The sequence below is a fragment of the Leucoraja erinacea genome, chromosome 20, assembly GCF_028641065.1.
Source record: "Leucoraja erinacea ecotype New England chromosome 20, Leri_hhj_1, whole genome shotgun sequence".
Taxonomy (NCBI): Eukaryota; Metazoa; Chordata; class Chondrichthyes; order Rajiformes; family Rajidae; genus Leucoraja; species Leucoraja erinaceus.
The window spans coordinates 33,042,500-33,060,059 of record NC_073396.1 but is presented as its reverse complement, the minus strand read 5'-3'; the positions used below and the strand labels follow the sequence as shown (position 1 = coordinate 33,060,059).

Sequence of the window (17,560 nt, the reverse complement as noted above, 5' to 3'; positions counted from 1 at the left end):
TATAACTCATACTTCAAGGGTTGTATTTGATTTGCGAGAGCTGACCGTTTTCATTCTGAACAACAGTAGCATCAGATCTGAAACAAGTGTCAATCAGATTTCTGGCTGGCGGAAGTACAGAACATTTTAACCTTTATTTCACCCCATGCATTCAACCATCCATACAGCAAATTAAAACTGATGACAACAAACTATAAGAGGAATAATTCATGTACATCCAAGCACATACATTCCAATTTTAAAGCAAAAAGCATTCCTATTATTTAAACATTTCTTTAATCCTGAAGATTGTCAACTCATGATCAGGAATTTAATAACAGCTGTATGTTTAGGAATAATATTTTGGCAGCTTAAGATTTCTGCAACAGTACAAAATAATTTTTAATTTCTGTATTTCATGCCTAAAACAAAAAGCATTGTGCAGTTCTCCAACACTAAGCTTGGGAGTACTGAAGTGTGGGCAAAGCCAGAATATGCCTAAACACAACATTTACAGTTGTTGGTCAAAGTCTTTAGTTACATGATTTTAAAAACAAGCTAGATTGTTTTCACATCCAAAAAGAAAAACGTTAATAACTTGTAATTATGAACATTTTCTGCATGATGTACTTTTTCTAACTCATGTGAGAGGGTGCAAAATCTGAATAGTTATCCACCTGTCAGTGAAGGGAGACATCAAGTGATGAAAGTGACACCCTTTGGCCAGCTCAAAGACAGGACTTAAACATGACACCAAGCTCACTATCCAAGGAGCAGCAGTGACATCCATTCTCCATATGGATTGAAGACTTGGACAACCTACAGTTTTTGCACCTCAACGCACTAGAGTACATAATTTGAGTAACCAATGCAGATCCTTTATCAATGCCAATACTCACAACATGCAGCAGGTTCCAACTGAGCTCAACCAGCTCCTATGAGCGGGGTACTTGGACAGCATGCTTAATGGCAGACTCCAAAATAAGCAATTTATTTCATGCTCCATCACACGATGCTGTGGCGCAGCGGTAGAGTTGCTGCCTTACAGAGAATGCAATGCCGGAGACCGGGGTTCGATCCTGACCACGGGTGCTGCCTGTAAGGAGTTTGTACGTTCTCCCCGTGACCTGCGTGGGTTTTCTCCGAGATCTTCGGTTTCCTCCCCACACTCCAAAGATGTATAGGTTAATTGGCTTACTGTATGTAAAAATTGTCCCGAGTAGGAAAGTGTTGATCCGTGACAGCGGGGATCGCCGGTCGGCACGGACACGGTGGGCTGAAGGGCCTGTTTCCGCGCTGTATCTCTGAACTAAACTAAATACGGATTTCCAGAAGAGAAAAATAATATTTCAAAGTTTATTTCAAATATTACATCTCAACCATATATGGTTTTCATAGTTTTTTTTAAATGTAAAAGCAAGTGCAAAGGTGCGCTCAACACCCAGAACTACCTACTCTGACAAACACCACAGCCTCAGAGACAGAATCTGTGGATCCCGTATAATACTATTCTGCCACCTCAGAACCCACAGAACTGAAGTGGAAGCAAGTCATCCTGAACCCAGGACTGCCCAAGGAGAGAAGATTTATTAACACATGGTTCTGATTTAGTCAATCTGAAACTTGATCATGTTTAGTTTTCAGACCAGACGGTAAAGAAGAATTTATATCAATTAAATAAAATATGCAACAAAAGTTTGAATGATTTGAGGGCAACACCATAACTTCAGCATTATTTTCCAATCGGAGTAAAATCTTTTTCTTAGCCATTTCCCAGTTTTTACCCTGAAGTGAAGCAGAGAGAATGGCAAAGATATGCTTTTCAAGCTCTACCAACACTATGAGGCATTAAGAGGTCATTCTCACAAGAATGTAGCCAACGAGGCAGAAATTACGTTTTCATCCACCATGTTTCATCCACCATTATTATATTTGGTTAACAAATATACCCCATTTAAGACTCAAATATAAAAATCACAAAAAAACTAAATAAAGGAATGCTTTAGTAGTTAAGGGCCTGTCCCACTACGGCGACCAAATTGGCGACTTTAGAAGAGTTTGCCCTCGACTCATACTCACAGCATGGTCGACACGAGGTCCAAGGAAGTCTTTGTAACTCTCCTTCATGCTCGAGAGTAGTCCCCGCGTACTCGAGGCCTCAGCTAGGTTGCAGCGTATTTTTCCCAACATGCTGAAAAATGCCCGCGAGTGAAAAAAGGCAGCCATGGAAAAATCAATATTTCTTTTACTCGTAAGTTTAGTCGAGGTAGGTTGTAATGCCATTGTATGTAATCGAAGGCAATCAAAGGTAGTCGAAGGTAAAGCTTGTTGAGAAAAAAAAGTAAACCGACCAGTAATGTTAAATGCCCGCTAAACTTTATTAAAAGTTGTTGGGCTTCTTAAAAGTGTCTCCACTCCTTCTCCACACTCTCCCCCCCCCCTCCCCCCCTTCTCTCCACGCTCTCCACCAGTGGTGGGGGGAGGTGGCGGCTTTCTGGAAGGGACTGGTTTCCATAGGGCTAGTATGGACATTGTGGGCCAAATGGATTCTTGCGGTGGCAGCTCAGTCATTCAAGCCTGATGTGCTGGCAGCTCACTCACGGCTGGTGGTCTGGCAGTTGACTCACAGCTATTCCTTGAAATTCCATTTTAAGCAGGGTGCAAGGCCACCAAATTCAAATGCAGTTTCCTACCATTTCAAGCAGAGTGCAAGGCCACCGAATTCAAGTTCCGTTTCCGACCACTTCAAGCAGGGTGCATGGCCAACAAATTCAAGTGCTGTTTCCGACCGCTTCAAGCAAGGTGCATGGCCACCAAATTCAAGTGCAGTTTCATACTATTTCATGCAGGGTGCAAGGCCACCACATTCAAATGCAGTTTCATACCATTTGAAGCAGGGTGAAACCACCATCAGACCGCACAAAACACCCCATAAACACCACACTCACAGTTCAATAGACATTCAGTGTGTTCAGTTGATTCACAGCTCAAACAGAGTTGTGACCTCTCCCTCCCCATCTTCCAGAGACTGAGCAACACCCATACTTCAGGGTTTTATGGCGTGATTGACAGGAGATATTCTCAACATTTTTTAAACACTAACAACACTTTTATTTTTCATTGATGGGAAGAATCCTCTGCACCTGATGAGCGGAGGGGGACGGAGTAAGATGGCCAAAAATCACAGCCGTAAGTGGTAGCATTTTATCTAAAATCAATATACAGTGCAAACAGGAAGTTGTCAAGTTTACACTTTTAATAATTTGCCATTTTGAACTAACCACCACCAACCATTTGCTGTGCTTTATTTCAAACCAACCACATTTTTATTTTCAAACCACATTAAGGGCACTCAAGGTCAGTAAAACCACACTCACAGTTTAGTAGACATGTGTTCAGTGTTATTCACAGCTCAGACTGAGAGACGTGACCTGCTCGCTCCCCCCCATCTTGCAGAGACTGAGGCACTCAACACTTCCGGGTTTTTTTTAAAAATGTTTTTATTTTTTTAATTATTTTATTAGAAGCGTAAACACATCATAGCAACACAGCTTGTATATCAATTACATTCATACAGAGCTTGTATTCTTTTTCTAGAATTTTTTTGAAAGATAGTACAGCTATAAACTAATAAAGTTGGAGATAGATCCGTAGATTATAAGCCATTGTTATTCATCCAATCCTGAGTTCAGGTTTCAGTCCAGATTCTGTGTTGAACCAATTTACCTCTTTAAGAAATCAATAAATGGAGACCATATTCTAGAAAATAGTTCTGATTTGTCAATTAAGACAAGTTTAATTTTTTCCAAATATAAGGTCTCTGTAATTTCTGTAATCCACATTTTAATTGTGGGGGTTGTTGGATTTTTCTTTGATTTGTTGTAGGTTTTACACTTTGTTCTGATATTTCCAGTATTATTAGTTTAGGATCGGGATCCAATTGAATATTAACAACTTATAGTCCCTCCGGGAGGGGCGTGGCCTTCAGGAGAGAGAATCTCAACATTTTTTAAACACTAATAACTCTTTTATTTTTCATCGATGGGAAATATCCTCGTCCTGCACAGCGGAGGGGGACTCTGAGTAAGATGGCCAAAAATCAGCCGCAAGTGGCAGCGTTTTTTCTAAAATTAATATACAGAACACCAAGAAGTGGTCAAGATCAGACTTTTAGTAATTTAGATTAATCACTTGTAAAAAGAGACCAAGAGTATTGTAGCCAAATGTACTGATTACAAATAGCTGGGTTAGCAAACTACGAGAAGAGCCAGGAGTCTGTAAAGGAATACAGGTTAGCTGAGCCAGCAAAACATTGCAGATGGAGTGTAATGTGGAAACTGAGAGGTTATACTCATTGTAAGAAACAGTAACATGCAAATTCTCATTTGTGTGGAGTTAAGCCAAAATGTAGCAGTATGTATCGATCTGGGAACCCTAGTGCATGAAATGTAAAAGACTAGCAAGTAGAGCAAGTGATAACGAAGGTTAGTGAAACACTGGTATTTAATGCAAGGAACATTTCCATATAACTTTACAGAACGCACCTGGAGTATCGAATAGTCTTGATCTTCATATAGATATTACGACCATTCAAAGAACAGAAATTCATCCTAATTAAATTCACAAATCACAGCCGAAAAATTTGAAATGGGAAATAAAATTCACTCAAGAGATTATCGGAAAGAGGTAAATTTCAACAATGCACACACGACACGACTTTGCAATACAGAAAACCACAATGCAGAACATTTTCTAGACACACAACCACTCTGTATTGCAGGGGCCATCAGTATTTATAAAATATTTTCTTCACTATTCAACCATAGCCGACCTTCCACCTTAATATTACTTTCCTGCCCCATCCTCATATTACAGGTCCACCACCAATGTTTCAGCAACTGGTGGCCTGACACCTCCTTTAATCCAGATATAATTACAAGAGCATAACTGAAAACCCACCCAAACTCCCCTCCCCCCATAAAACTTGGTGCCAAGGCCAGGTGAGGTAGCCGATCTTGACCTCATCAGGAATGCTGCGCCAATCAGCGGGTCGAATTTGCCCTATGAGGCCGGGGCTCTGGAACTCTAGCCCGGCCATTGCCAGCGTATCCGTTTCCATAGCAGACTTCTACACTCGATCAGCGAGTAGACTTTGCTGTCTGGGACCGAGGCTCCGGATCTCAGGTGCGGTCGGAGCCAGCAGATCCGTTCCCATAGACTGCGTTCAAGGCAGAATTTGCAGCCCAATATCTCAGCTCCACAGCTACCTAACCAGACCGTTCCAGTAGCATTGGTCTTCTTTAAGAGGACAAGATCTCTGTTGGTCCAGCAAAATGGATAATCCAAAAAGACTCTGGAACCAAGGATGCTAGAAAATTGATGGTGGACCTGTACTTAATTTCTCTCGCATCCAATGAAAAAATAGTAATCTCACCTTTCATTGCTATTGATGACTGAACTTTTGCAACTATTGTTGATACCATTCCGATGAACCTGCTCTGCACACCCTTTCTAACAAGCATCTTTTTAACACCATCTTCAACAGCAAAGGGTCGGACAATCTACTCATCACGAGAGCGGTCGTCCAGTCCGGGAAAGTAATGTTGGATTGCTTCACTAATTGCTAGAAGGTGGGTTGAGATCTCCTCGTGGAAGTGGCATTCAGAATCTGGCGTAGCATCCAGGAGAGTCATCATCTCAGGGAAGATAGTCGTGTCACCGTCCTGGACTCTTCTCTGATAAAGATGAATCTTCCTCCTGAACACTGCCACTTGGTCACTAGCTGTGTGTAGCATTGGGAGGTTTCTTTTAAGTGACAAGTTCAAGGATTTCACCTCGGCGAAGAAGTCAACCAAGTAACCTTCATCACGAACAGTTCATCCTGCAACTTTTCCTGAAGCCGATTCTCCTTCTCGGTACACCCTCTCTCCAAGATCAGCACTATTTCTTCTTGAAGTCACACGATTGAGAACTTTACCACGCGAAAGTCAGCGCACCTCTGTGTGGAATATCAGAACAGTAAAATTGGCGCTAATTTCTTCACACATCGCTTGTGTGAAGATGCTTGAGTTTGTTGTACTCCCTCGGATGTAGTTCACAATCGTCACGACATCTGAAAGCACTTCACGAAGACCAGGAGGGAGAGTCTTTATTGCTAAAACACGGCGATGTATCATGCAGTGCGTGAAAGAGACATGGAGAGCGACATCCTTCATGAAGGCTTTGAAGCCGGATCTGCAACCGACCATGGAGTGTGCCCCATCTGTACACACCCTGACAAGTCGTTCCCAGCCAAGCTCATGTTTGATGAAGAAGACTTCCAGCATTCTGAACACATCTTCTCCCCGAGTGGTAGTGGCCAATGTCTCCGAGAACAGTTACTCCTCCATCATGGCTTCTCCGTCGAAGTAACGAACGTAGACTAGCAGTTGGGAACACGAGGCAACATTTGTTGACTCGTCCAGTTGCAGTGAATACACTGGACTGCTCTTCAAGGAGCTCACTTCTTGCAGTAGAATATCATTACTCATATCCGAGATTCGACTTTTGACTGTGTCATTCGAAAGGGAAACCTGCCTGAACTAGTTTGACTGCTGTTCCCCCAGCACCAACTTTGCTGCTTCGAGAAGGCATGGCTTGATAAGCTCTTCACCAATGCTGTGAGGTTTCTTAGTCTGTGCGGTTCGATAAGCAATCCAGTATGAAGCCTCCAGCGCTGTTTCAATTTGGCGAGCGCAGTGACCCGTCGTATCGATACAGGGAACCCTTGATTGCAGCTTCTTTTTGTTTGAAATAGTCCACGTCCTTCCCCGCCAGATCGCTGTGACAAGAATCCGAATGGATCTTCAGTTTGCTGGGCTTCATGCTCTCGTGGCTCAAAACCTTGGCACAGATAACACATTGAGGCCTGACCATGGATTTTTAAACAATGCTTGTGAAGCCGAACTTGAGAAATGCTTCACTATACGTGCGCTTCTTGGCAGACATGGTTCACAACCTCAATGTAGCACACACTCGTGGCCTCAAAACGACCGTGATTTGTGAGAATTACAGAAATTTGTTCTGTGACCTGAACTAAAGTGCCATTATGAAATGATAGCGAAAATGGGTAAATGTAAGACCTCCTCACAGTTTGGCCATGCACGAATGTTAACACACGGCAGTTGGCAAGCATGAGCCTCCATCGCACATGATCCAGGCCACGCACAGTTTGTGTGCGTATACGTACGCGCATACACAAACAAAATACTGTGAGTGGTATGTACCTTTGTTAGGTTCCTAAAAATGGGCTCAACAAATTGATGTTATTTATGGCCCCTTCATGACCCCCGAAAAACCTCAAACGACCCCAATGGGGGTCACGACCCCAGGTTAAGAACTGCTGCACTAGAAGGTTATAATGCATGGGATCCCGGGGAGCTAACAGAATGAACTGAAAATTGGCTTCATGGAAGGAAGCAGAGGGTGAAGGTGAAAGATTATTTTTCAGACTGGAGGCCTGTGATTAGTGGTGTACCTCAAGGATCCGTGCTGGGCCCATTGTTGTTTGTGGTTTATGTTAATGATTTGGATGAGAGTGTACAAGGAATGGTTAGTAATTTGCAGATGACACTAAAGTAGGTAGTATTATAGATGGCAAAAATGGATATCAAAGATTATAGCAGGATCTTGATCAGTTGGGCAAGGGGACAGACAATGATTAATGGCGTATAATGCGGATAAATGCGAGGTGTTAAACATTGGGAAATCTAACCAGGACCTTCACGGTAAATGGCAGGAACCTGGAGTGTGTAGAGCAGAGACCAAGGAGTGCAGGTAAATAAGTTCATTGAAAGTAGCATCACAGGTAATGAAAGTAGCGTCACAGGTAAATAAGGTGGTTGAGAAGGCTTTTGACACATTGGTCCTTAGTCAGGGTATTGAGTATAGAAGTTGGGGTGTTATGTCACAACTGTACAAGGCACTGTTGAGGCCAAAGTTGGAGTATTGCGTTTAGTTTTGGTCACCCTGCTATTGGAAAGATATTAAGCTAGAAAGAGTTCAGAGAAGATTTACGAGGGTATCGCCAGGATACGAGGGCCAGAGCTATAGAGAGAGATTGGACAGGCTTCCTTGGAGACTGTATTCCCTGGAGCTCGAGGATGAGAAGTGATCTTATAGAGATGTATAAGATTACAAGGGGAATAGCTTGGGTAAAATACTGTGCATCTACCCAGAGTTGGGGAATGTGGAACCAGAGGACATAAGTTTATTAAGGGTAAAGATTTAACAGGATTATGAGTGGCAACTTTCCCCCCACACAGGTGGGTATATAGAATGAGCTGCCGGAAGAGGTAGTTGAGGCAGAAACTATAACAATATTTGAAAGACATTTGGACAGATACATTGATAGGAAAGGTTTATAGGTTGAACCTTTATCCACAAAATTCTGAAATTACAATACATTCAAATGTCGATAATGTAATAATCTATCAAACTAACCATATGCATCCACATACATGCTGAAGCATTGTCCTTGATTTGTCAATTATTACAGATGCTTCACATCCAAAAATAACCACTTCCATTTTATTTATTCCATCTTTTGCCTATTTTCAGTTTGAACGTCATTTTGTCATTTAAATGTTATATGTTGCCATAACCTAAATAATATCCGTTATCACCCAAGTTTCTGAAAGGAGTGGCTACAGATATAATGAATGTATTAAAGAAGCCCTTCCAAAATTATCTTCATTATGGAATGATTCCAGTAGATGGAAATCTATCAATTCCAAGGAGCAAAAAAACAAATTATGGTTTAGTTAGCTTAACTATTTTTTTGGAAAAGACTGTCAATTCAGAGCAATTAATAAAATCACAATACATTTATAGGCAGTCAATACAGTTTCATGAAAGGGAAGTCACGTATGACAAAACTAATAAGAGTTTCTGGGATTTTGTACAGAGATGATAGATTTTCATTTGACATTTGCTCAGGTGCCACTTTAAAGGCGCTGCACAGAGGTGCACAAATTTTTAAGCACACAATTCTAAACATGCAATCTAAATCACTTTGTGGACCACTTATGCAGAGAAACCTCAAATTTCAGCTATCATTCCAGCTGTGCTATACACTGTAATCTAGCAGTACAGTTAGTAGATTAAATCTGTCATATAACTCCATTCAATTCAATTTAAGGAGGCAGGTTTCATGCGATTTACCTGTTTGGAAGAGACTGGATTTTTAATTTCATTTTCTGGCTCACAGTCTGTATATTAGTGGGTGCCACAATGATCAGTACCAGCCACTCAGCTACCTTTAATCTTTATAATGATTCAACAAAATGGCAAAATGTCACATATCAGTGTTGCTGATATAGAGCTTAACAAGAAAATTGGCTACTTAGAGAACAGAAAAACTTTGCAAAGGAATATCAAGGTTAAACAAGTGAACAAGATAGAACCCAGAGTTTATAGAACTATACGACATGGAAACAGAACCTTTGGCCCAATTCATCAAAGCCAACCAAGTTGCTTAACCAAGCTAGTCCCATTTCCCTACGTCTGGCCCATATTCCTCAAAGCCTTTCCTATCCATTTAGTTGTCTAAATGCCTTTTAAAATGCATTATAATAGTAAGATTAAATGAGAACTTACCAGTTTGAAGTATGATCTTTATTTTATGAGGAGTTACGTTGAGGGATTACGTGAAGAACCCGCCAGCCCGCATGCACGTCAATCTTCAAAGCAGCGGTGTGAAATCACAGATAACAGTTGATGAACTGAATATAGTAAGATTCGAGAAACTAGAACTACCAGCTGATCTTTATGAGAGAGGGTTGGGCGCGGAATCTTACTATTTTACTTCAGAGTCACGTGAGTGACTACGTGAAGATTTCAAAGCTCTGTGAATTCATGCCGTGGAAACGGGTCCATGCATCACTCACTGCATCAATTGACCAAGGATGAGTGAACATTAATAATGCATTCAGACATGACATACATTTAGACATACTGATGCCTTTTAATGAACAAAAAATGACAATAGTACCCCTCTCATCCGGGAGGAAACTATGAACAGAACTAAAAATAGAGTTGACAAATACCTCCGGTCTGGCAATGGGTTTGTTATAAAATGTTTGGAAAAATCGTTTGTTTGACCATCCTGCAGTCGCTAAGATGTGGTACAGCGGAAGGTCCATAACCCTGCTGCTGAAATTGTTGCAGCTCTGGTGGAGTGAGATTTGAAAATGTCAGTGTTCACTCCTGCACAAGCCAGAACCCGTTTAACCACCTGGAGATGGTCTGTACTGATACCTTCTTATGAGGTTTTATGTAACTAACAAACATTGCTAGATCAATGCCCCTAAGGCTCTTAGTGACCTTCACGTATTGTAGTAGATATGACCACACACAACCGAAGGTCCATGGGGTATGCCCAAAATCTAGTTTGAGACCTGATGCCCCTGGTCTGCTCCGCTTGACTAAGCCATGAACATAAATTGTTATTTTGCCTGCAGATGTAACCATCCTGTCTAGTCGCAGCTTATGCAATGACTGGACCCGTTGCGCTGAACCAGCGCCTTGAGCATAACCACTTTGTAAGTGAGTTTGACCAAGGACAGGGATGTAGCTGGAGGCCACCAGCGAAGCGGCGTCAGCACAATGTTAACATCCCATATCTCTGCGTACCTGGGCCTGGGAGGTTTGAGTTGAAGATACCCTTCATGAATCTAGATATCAGAGGGTGAGACCCGACAGAGTGGGTCCCGCTCGCTGCAGAAAATATGATGAGAAGGCACGTTTGGCACAGCTAATGGTACTATAACTTAATTTTTGTCAAAGACCCATTCGAAAATGAACTCCCAGATGTCAGTTATTCGTGCCGTGTATATATAAATTAGCATTTAAACAAAATACTTCCCATCTCCTGATGACGAAAAGTACTGCTTATCTGGTGTTATCCCTGCAAACTGCAGTGAGCACATCAATGGTTCGGCCTAACAACCCGAGCATGCAGGAACAGTCTTTTCAGAATCTGCAAGTCAATGAATTGATTTTATCATGCATTGGATGGTTGCCCGAGTCACGGGATGAACCAGCAATTCCATGTTAGAAATAACCATATAAGGTTCTATTATCAATCCCAACATCAGCGGGAACCATGACTGAAAAGGCCAGTCACTACAAAAAATGACTGAAGCCGGATTTTGGTTAATTTTTTGCAACCCGACTGACGAGGCAGAATGGAGGACATTCCTCCCTAGTGTAGCGAGAATGCATGCCTCTGCCATGCCACATTTTTTTCCCTCCTCTTTTTGCAACTGGTGATTGAGCCTGGATGCAAACATCTAGGTCTTTAGTGTTCCATGAGCCACCAAGCCATTAATACTTTGTGATCCAACATCCATTCTGCTTTGACATTGATTTTACGTGATGATACACCAGTGCCAAATGAGATTAGGTAAACTATCACCGGATACTTTGACTTGATTGCACCCATGTGATTAACATATGCCACCACCAAAGTGTATCAACTTGGATTTGCGCATGCAGATTATGCATATTCGCACAAAAACCTTTAACTCATAGAATGCACCTCGTGTCTATAGGTAGTTGATATCATATAACTGAAGAATTGGTAACTCATGCAAATCCCATCACCTCCGTAATTAGAGATGGTATTAGTAATTTCCCATCTTTGAGCACTAGCATCAGTTTGTAATATAACTGAAGATTTTCTGACGAAAGTTAGTGGAGCAATGCTAAATATTGTTCGTCCACCATAGTGACTTTCATGGAGGTAAATAACAAGACCCACTTACCAGCGTCTCTAACTCCAGGTCCCTTACCTTTGCTGGAGTTCCAGCGAAATTTCATTCGCAGACTCTGTCCATGTTGTCATTTCCATTAGATCGCTGATGCTGCTAACCAACTTCTCTTGTAATGGCTAGTCCATCTCTGATGGAGCAGCAATTTTAGAGGCAAAGCACACCTCTTTCCCTCATGCAATTGTCGTGCATTATGCATTAAGCATGGGACCCCGGCACCATCATATTCGGGTTCCTGTTTGGAGTTAATCCATACCTTTGACGCTTTTTTTTTTTTTTAGAGTGGGAGTAATTGCACCTGAACCATCCGTATCCTCACTTTGTCTGTGCATGCCTTGTACCAAGTATGTTTTGCGACACCATCTCCCATGGTCTTATAATATATATGGCTCCATTTTCATCCTTTATACATCTGAATGGGAGGACTTATGCAACCTGAACCAGGGGCTGCCTCACCATCTTCATCCTTCCGAATGGGAGGACTTATGCAACCTGAAAAAGGAGCATATTTTACCTGAAGGCCACTCACGTGACTCCGAAGTAAAATCCACGCACCCCGGCAGTCCTACCCTCCAGATCAAGGATGGGAATGGTACGTACATCAGGGGCCTTTGGGCTTACCTCAAGACCACCGGTAACTATGCAGGTACGTGAGTCTGGGGTTCCGAAACATGGGTTGTGTGGACTAGTTATAGTGTATTCTTTTAAAGTGGTATACAGGGTGGGCATTTATATAGTTGCCATTAGGTCACGTTGTGACTATCATAACCAAAATAAGTTTTTTATTATCACTTACACCAATAAATTGTGTAGTAGAATCGGACCTGCCATGGCGGTCTAGATCCCTGGCTTGGAAAGCCTTGTTGAGCTATACCTATCAGTCACCTGTGCGAGCTACACATGGTGGCGTCATGGTAATTTCGCTCATTTAAGGGACTGTGGAAGATTCTTCCCCAAGACGCCGATTTTATTCATAACAAGAAGTATCAAATCTCTGATTTAACCGGGATGGGCGTCTTCATTCATGTAAATGTCTTTGCCCATGACAAATAACTGGCAGGTTTTTGTTCCAGCATTTCTCCCACTATGTCTGACATAAGGGGGCCAGAAGCGCTCCAGTTCTTCCGGTATACTGCATTGGCATTGGAAAGGAGCAGGATTCGGAGTCACTAGCACGTGCAGCCTGTTTAGGAAAGAGGATACCAACAGAGCATCGATTTGCACAGCTAGTCCTGGCGGCTGCTGAAGGAAGCAACCTGACAACCCCAACTCAGAGTGAGTGGCAAGGCTTGGGCATCTATATCAGACAAGATTGTGACTCGGCGCAGTCAAAGAACGCTCCATCTTAAGTCATGTCAGGCAGCAGCTCCTGGTTCAGGGTTGCAAATTTCCTCCCACTCAAAGGACAGAGTGGTAGAGAGAGAGTGCTACAGTTCAAGTTCATACGCGTTTGTGGTGTCATAGGTTAATCACTTGGGTGCAATCAAGTCCAAGTAGCCTGGGATGGTTTACCTAACCTCTTTTTGCACGAGAGTAGAATCATGTTCAATCTATGTCAAAACAGAATGGATGATGGATCACTAGTATTTTAATGACTTGATGACTTATGAAACACCAAGATCGAGATGTTGCATCCAGGCTCAATCACCAGTAGAAATATATTTTATATACATAGGTGGCATGGCAGTGGCGATAGATGCACTCTCGCTACTCTGGGGAGGTTTGTCTTGCTCCATTTTGCCTTGTTGGTCGGGTCTTGCATTCAGTAATCCGCTTCAGGCATTTTGTAGTGATGGTCCTATGCAGCCATGGTTCCCGCTGATGTTGGGAATCATACAAGAACCTTACATGATTATTCTAACATAGTATTGCTGGTTCAGGCCGTGACTTGGGAAACCATCCTATGCATGATAACTAATTCATTGACATATACACGGCATGGATACGGACCACTAGGAGTTCAATTTCGAATGGGTCTTTGACATAGTTAGTTATAGGACTATTATCTGTGCCAAATGTGCCTTCTCATCATATTCCTGCTAGAAGCAGGACCCACTTTGTTGGGTCTCACTCTCTGATATCCAGTTTCATGAAAGGTATCTTCAACTCTAACCTCACAGGCTAGACACGTAGAGATATGGGATGTTAACATTGTGCTGACGCTACTTCGCCAGTGGGCTCCGGTTTCATCCCCGTCCTTGGTCAAACTCACTTTAAAGTGGTTATACTCATGGCACTGGTTCAGCGCTATAGGTCCAGTCATTGCATAGCGTGCCTGGTCAGCATGGTTACAGCTGCAGGCAAATAACTATTTATGTTTATGGCTTAGTCAAGCAGAGTAGACCAGGGGCATCAGGTCTAACTACTGTTTGGGCATACCCTATGGACCTTCGGTTATATGTGGTCATCTACTACTATAAGTTAGTTCACTTAGAGCCTTAGGGGCATGGATCTAGCTATGGTTGTCAGTTACATAACCTCATAGTAGGTATCAGTATAGACCATCTCCAGGTTAAACGGGTTATGGCTTATGCAGGAGTGATTGACATTTCAATCTCACTCCCTCACGGCTGTCACAGTTCAGCGGTAGGGGTATGGACGTTCTACGGTACTACATCCTTGTGTCTCCAGGGTGGCCAAACGAACGATCTTTCAATACTTTGTACGAACCCTTTGCCAGACCGGGGGTATTTACCAATTCAATTAGTTCTGTCATAATTCCTCCTGGATGACAGGGGTTACTATTGTGATTATTGGTTCATAGAAGAGCATCAGCATGTCTACATCTATGTCATGTCTGAATGCATGATTATGTTTACTCATCCTTGGTCAATTGATGTAGTGTGTGACGCATGTACTCGTTCCACGGCATGAAGTCACAGAGCTTTAAAATCTTCACGTAGTCACTCACGTGACTCCGAAGTAAAATAGTAAGATTAAACGAGAACTTACCAGTTTGAAGTTTGATCTTTATTTTATGAGGAGTTACGATGAGGGATTACGTGCCCTCCGCTCCCAACCCCTCCTCATAAAACTCAGCTGGTAGTTCTAGTTTTCGAATCTTACTATCCTCAGGTCAATGTTTCCTGTCTGTGACTTCATACAGCTGCTTTGAAGATTGACGCGCATGCGGGATGACGGGGTTTTCACGCAATCCCTCATCGTAACTCCTCATAAAATAAAGATCAAACTTCAAACTGGTAAGTTCTCGTTTAATCTTACTATTATATGTGGTACTAGACCAAGTGCAGACCCGTTGGTCTGCTCCCCCAACGCAGCTGTTCCCTACCCGTAGCCCCCACGGGAGACGTGGTCCTCCAACTCAAGCGGCTCAGGAATCAGCAGTGCGGCTGTTTTTAAATGGCGTCTTTGAGGCGAGATGCGGGCGCCAGCAGCCGTTATGGTCGCTGGCCAGCAGGAGGTGACAAAATGAGTGAGTGGGGTGGGGGGGGGGGGGGGGGGGGGGGGGGAGAAGGATTTGATTAAAAAATATGTAGAAATGTAATCAGGAGTGGATACTTTGAAAGAAAAGTGAAATCTCTACCGAAATGGAAAAGATCTCGGCGATTCTGCGTCTGGATTCGGCGTGGCAAGGAATCAAAGGAAGAAAGGCAGCCGTATAATATGTCGGTAAATACGAACTATGAAAAGCAAGAACTTACAATAATGTGAGTGTAATTAAGGCATCGTCCCGTTTGACAGAAGAGCGCACCAAACACCGATGTTGCTGAGTTTTAGCGGTAGCAGGGTTAGACTCAGAGGTTGTACGCAGTCACTGGAAAAGAATCAGTTTTCTGGCTGCTACCAGCTTAGAGAAATGCTACTGCGTTTGGACGTAAGGGTAATGTTGCCGCTAGTAACGCGAGGGGAACTCTGGTATTTTATTCATAAATGTAGAATGTGCCCTGGACACACTTCCAGGGTTGGGGTCAGTCACATACTGACCCTTGCACTCCTCTCCACTTGAGGGGAGATTAGTAAGCAGCCCTGAAGACTGCGCTGCCTTAGTTCCCCGAGGACCTGCGCTGATATGGCCCTGATTTGTGGACCACATCAGGATGGGTTTAACGTCCGAGGACGTACCCTAAAATGACGGAGGGGAACCCTCCTGGCCGGGCTCGTCCAGCCCAGGCCTCTCCAACTCTGTATGGTTGCCCTCCTTTTGGGCTGCCGAAGTCGGGGTCGCTGACCGCACTGTCAGCGAGTCGGGTAGCGAACCCGACGGCCACCCGCAACTCGCTCTACCATGGACCGTAGCCGGCATCACCGTGGTCTGAAATACCCCGCGGCCTGAATTAAAAACCCTCGGGAGTCGCTGACCACACTGTCAGCGACTCGAGCAGCAAACTCAACGGCCACCCGCTACCCGCACTTCCACAGTCCGTAGCCAGCATCCCCGTGGTCTGACCGGGTTTCGCCCATATGTAATATCCAACAGGAAACCCTACGAGAAGAGATTCCTGCAACAAAGGACAACCTGAAAAGTAAGTTTGAACTTACCTGTAGGATTTGAAACTTACCGCTGCAGGAGCAGCGCGCCTGCCAGCCAGTCGTTGCGCCATGCATCGACATAATGACGCGCATGCGGGCTAGCAGGTTCTTCACGTAGTCACTCACGTGACTCCGAAGTAAAATTGTACTGGCCACCATCATTTCCTCTGGCAGCCCATTCCATTTTCCCAGCCTTTGTGTGAAAAGGTAGCTCCTAATATCCCCTATGAATCTTTCCTCTCACATCTTTAACCTATGCCCTTTAGATTTAGTCTCACCTACCTTGGGCAAGAGACTGTGGCTGTTCACCTTATCGATGCCCCTCATGACTTTATACATTTCTACTAGTTTATCGTTCAGCCTCCTATGATCCAGGATAAAGACCCAGACTATCCAGCCGCCATTACAAATGAAACCTTCCAAGTCTGTTAATATCTTAGTAAATATTTTTTGTAGCCTTTCCAATGTAAATTCCATCCTTCCTCTATCAGGACTACCAGAATTGTAACCAATACTCCAAATGTGGCTTTGCCAATGTCTGTATAGCTGAATTATGATATCCCAGCTCCTGTACTCAATGTGTTGAAAGGGTGCTGGTTTATACTGCGTCTGAAGAAGGGTCCCGACCCAAAACATCACATCCTTTTTCTCCAGAGATGCTGACTGACCTGCTGAGTTACTCCAGTACTCAATACCCTGACTGATGAAGGCACGTGTACCGAATGCCTTCACTGCCCTTTCTACTTGTGTTGCCACTTTCATGGAACCATACACCTGGGTTCTACAACTTCCCAAGTCTCCACTATTTTCTGTTGAAGTCCTGCTCTGGTTTGTCCTATCAAAATGCAACACCTCATTTATCCGAATTAAACTTCTTCTGCCATTCCTCGGTCCATTGGATCCATTGATCAAGATCAAGTCAAGTCAAGTCAAGTTTATTTGTCACATACACATACAAGATGTGCAGTGAAATGAAAGTGGCAATGCTCGCGGAACAACAAACCAACCAAACAAATTATAAACACAATCATAACACACATGTATTTTACATAATAAATAATAGACTTTCTGTATTAGTCCCTGGTGAGAAAGGCGTTTACAGTCCGAATTGCCTCTGGGAAGAAACTCCTTCTCAACCTGGGTTGCGTGGCAACGGAGGCGTTTGCCTGACCGTAGCGGCTGGAACAGTCCATTGCAGGGGTGGAAGAGGTCTCTCATGATTTTGTTTGCTCTGGAGTTGCACCTCCTGTTGTAGTCTTCCCATAGTGCCACTATTTTCG

General features: G+C 43.3%; 1 protein-coding gene across 4 annotated transcripts in view; it reads right to left on the bottom strand.

Moving 5' to 3' along the window:
• dcun1d3 (defective in cullin neddylation 1 domain containing 3) overlaps nucleotides 1-17,560 on the bottom strand; it is a 55,508-nt gene that overhangs the window by 28,903 nt on the left and 9,045 nt on the right. For 2 of the 4 annotated variants that reach the window (XM_055651837.1, XM_055651841.1), the window contains exon 1: nucleotides 15,452-15,572. The exons of the other annotated variants lie outside the window; for them this stretch is intronic. The gene's annotated coding sequence lies outside the window, so the exon portion shown is untranslated. Of the gene's footprint in view, nucleotides 1-15,451; nucleotides 15,573-17,560 lie in introns of those variants that run through there. 4 annotated transcript variants of the gene reach the window in all.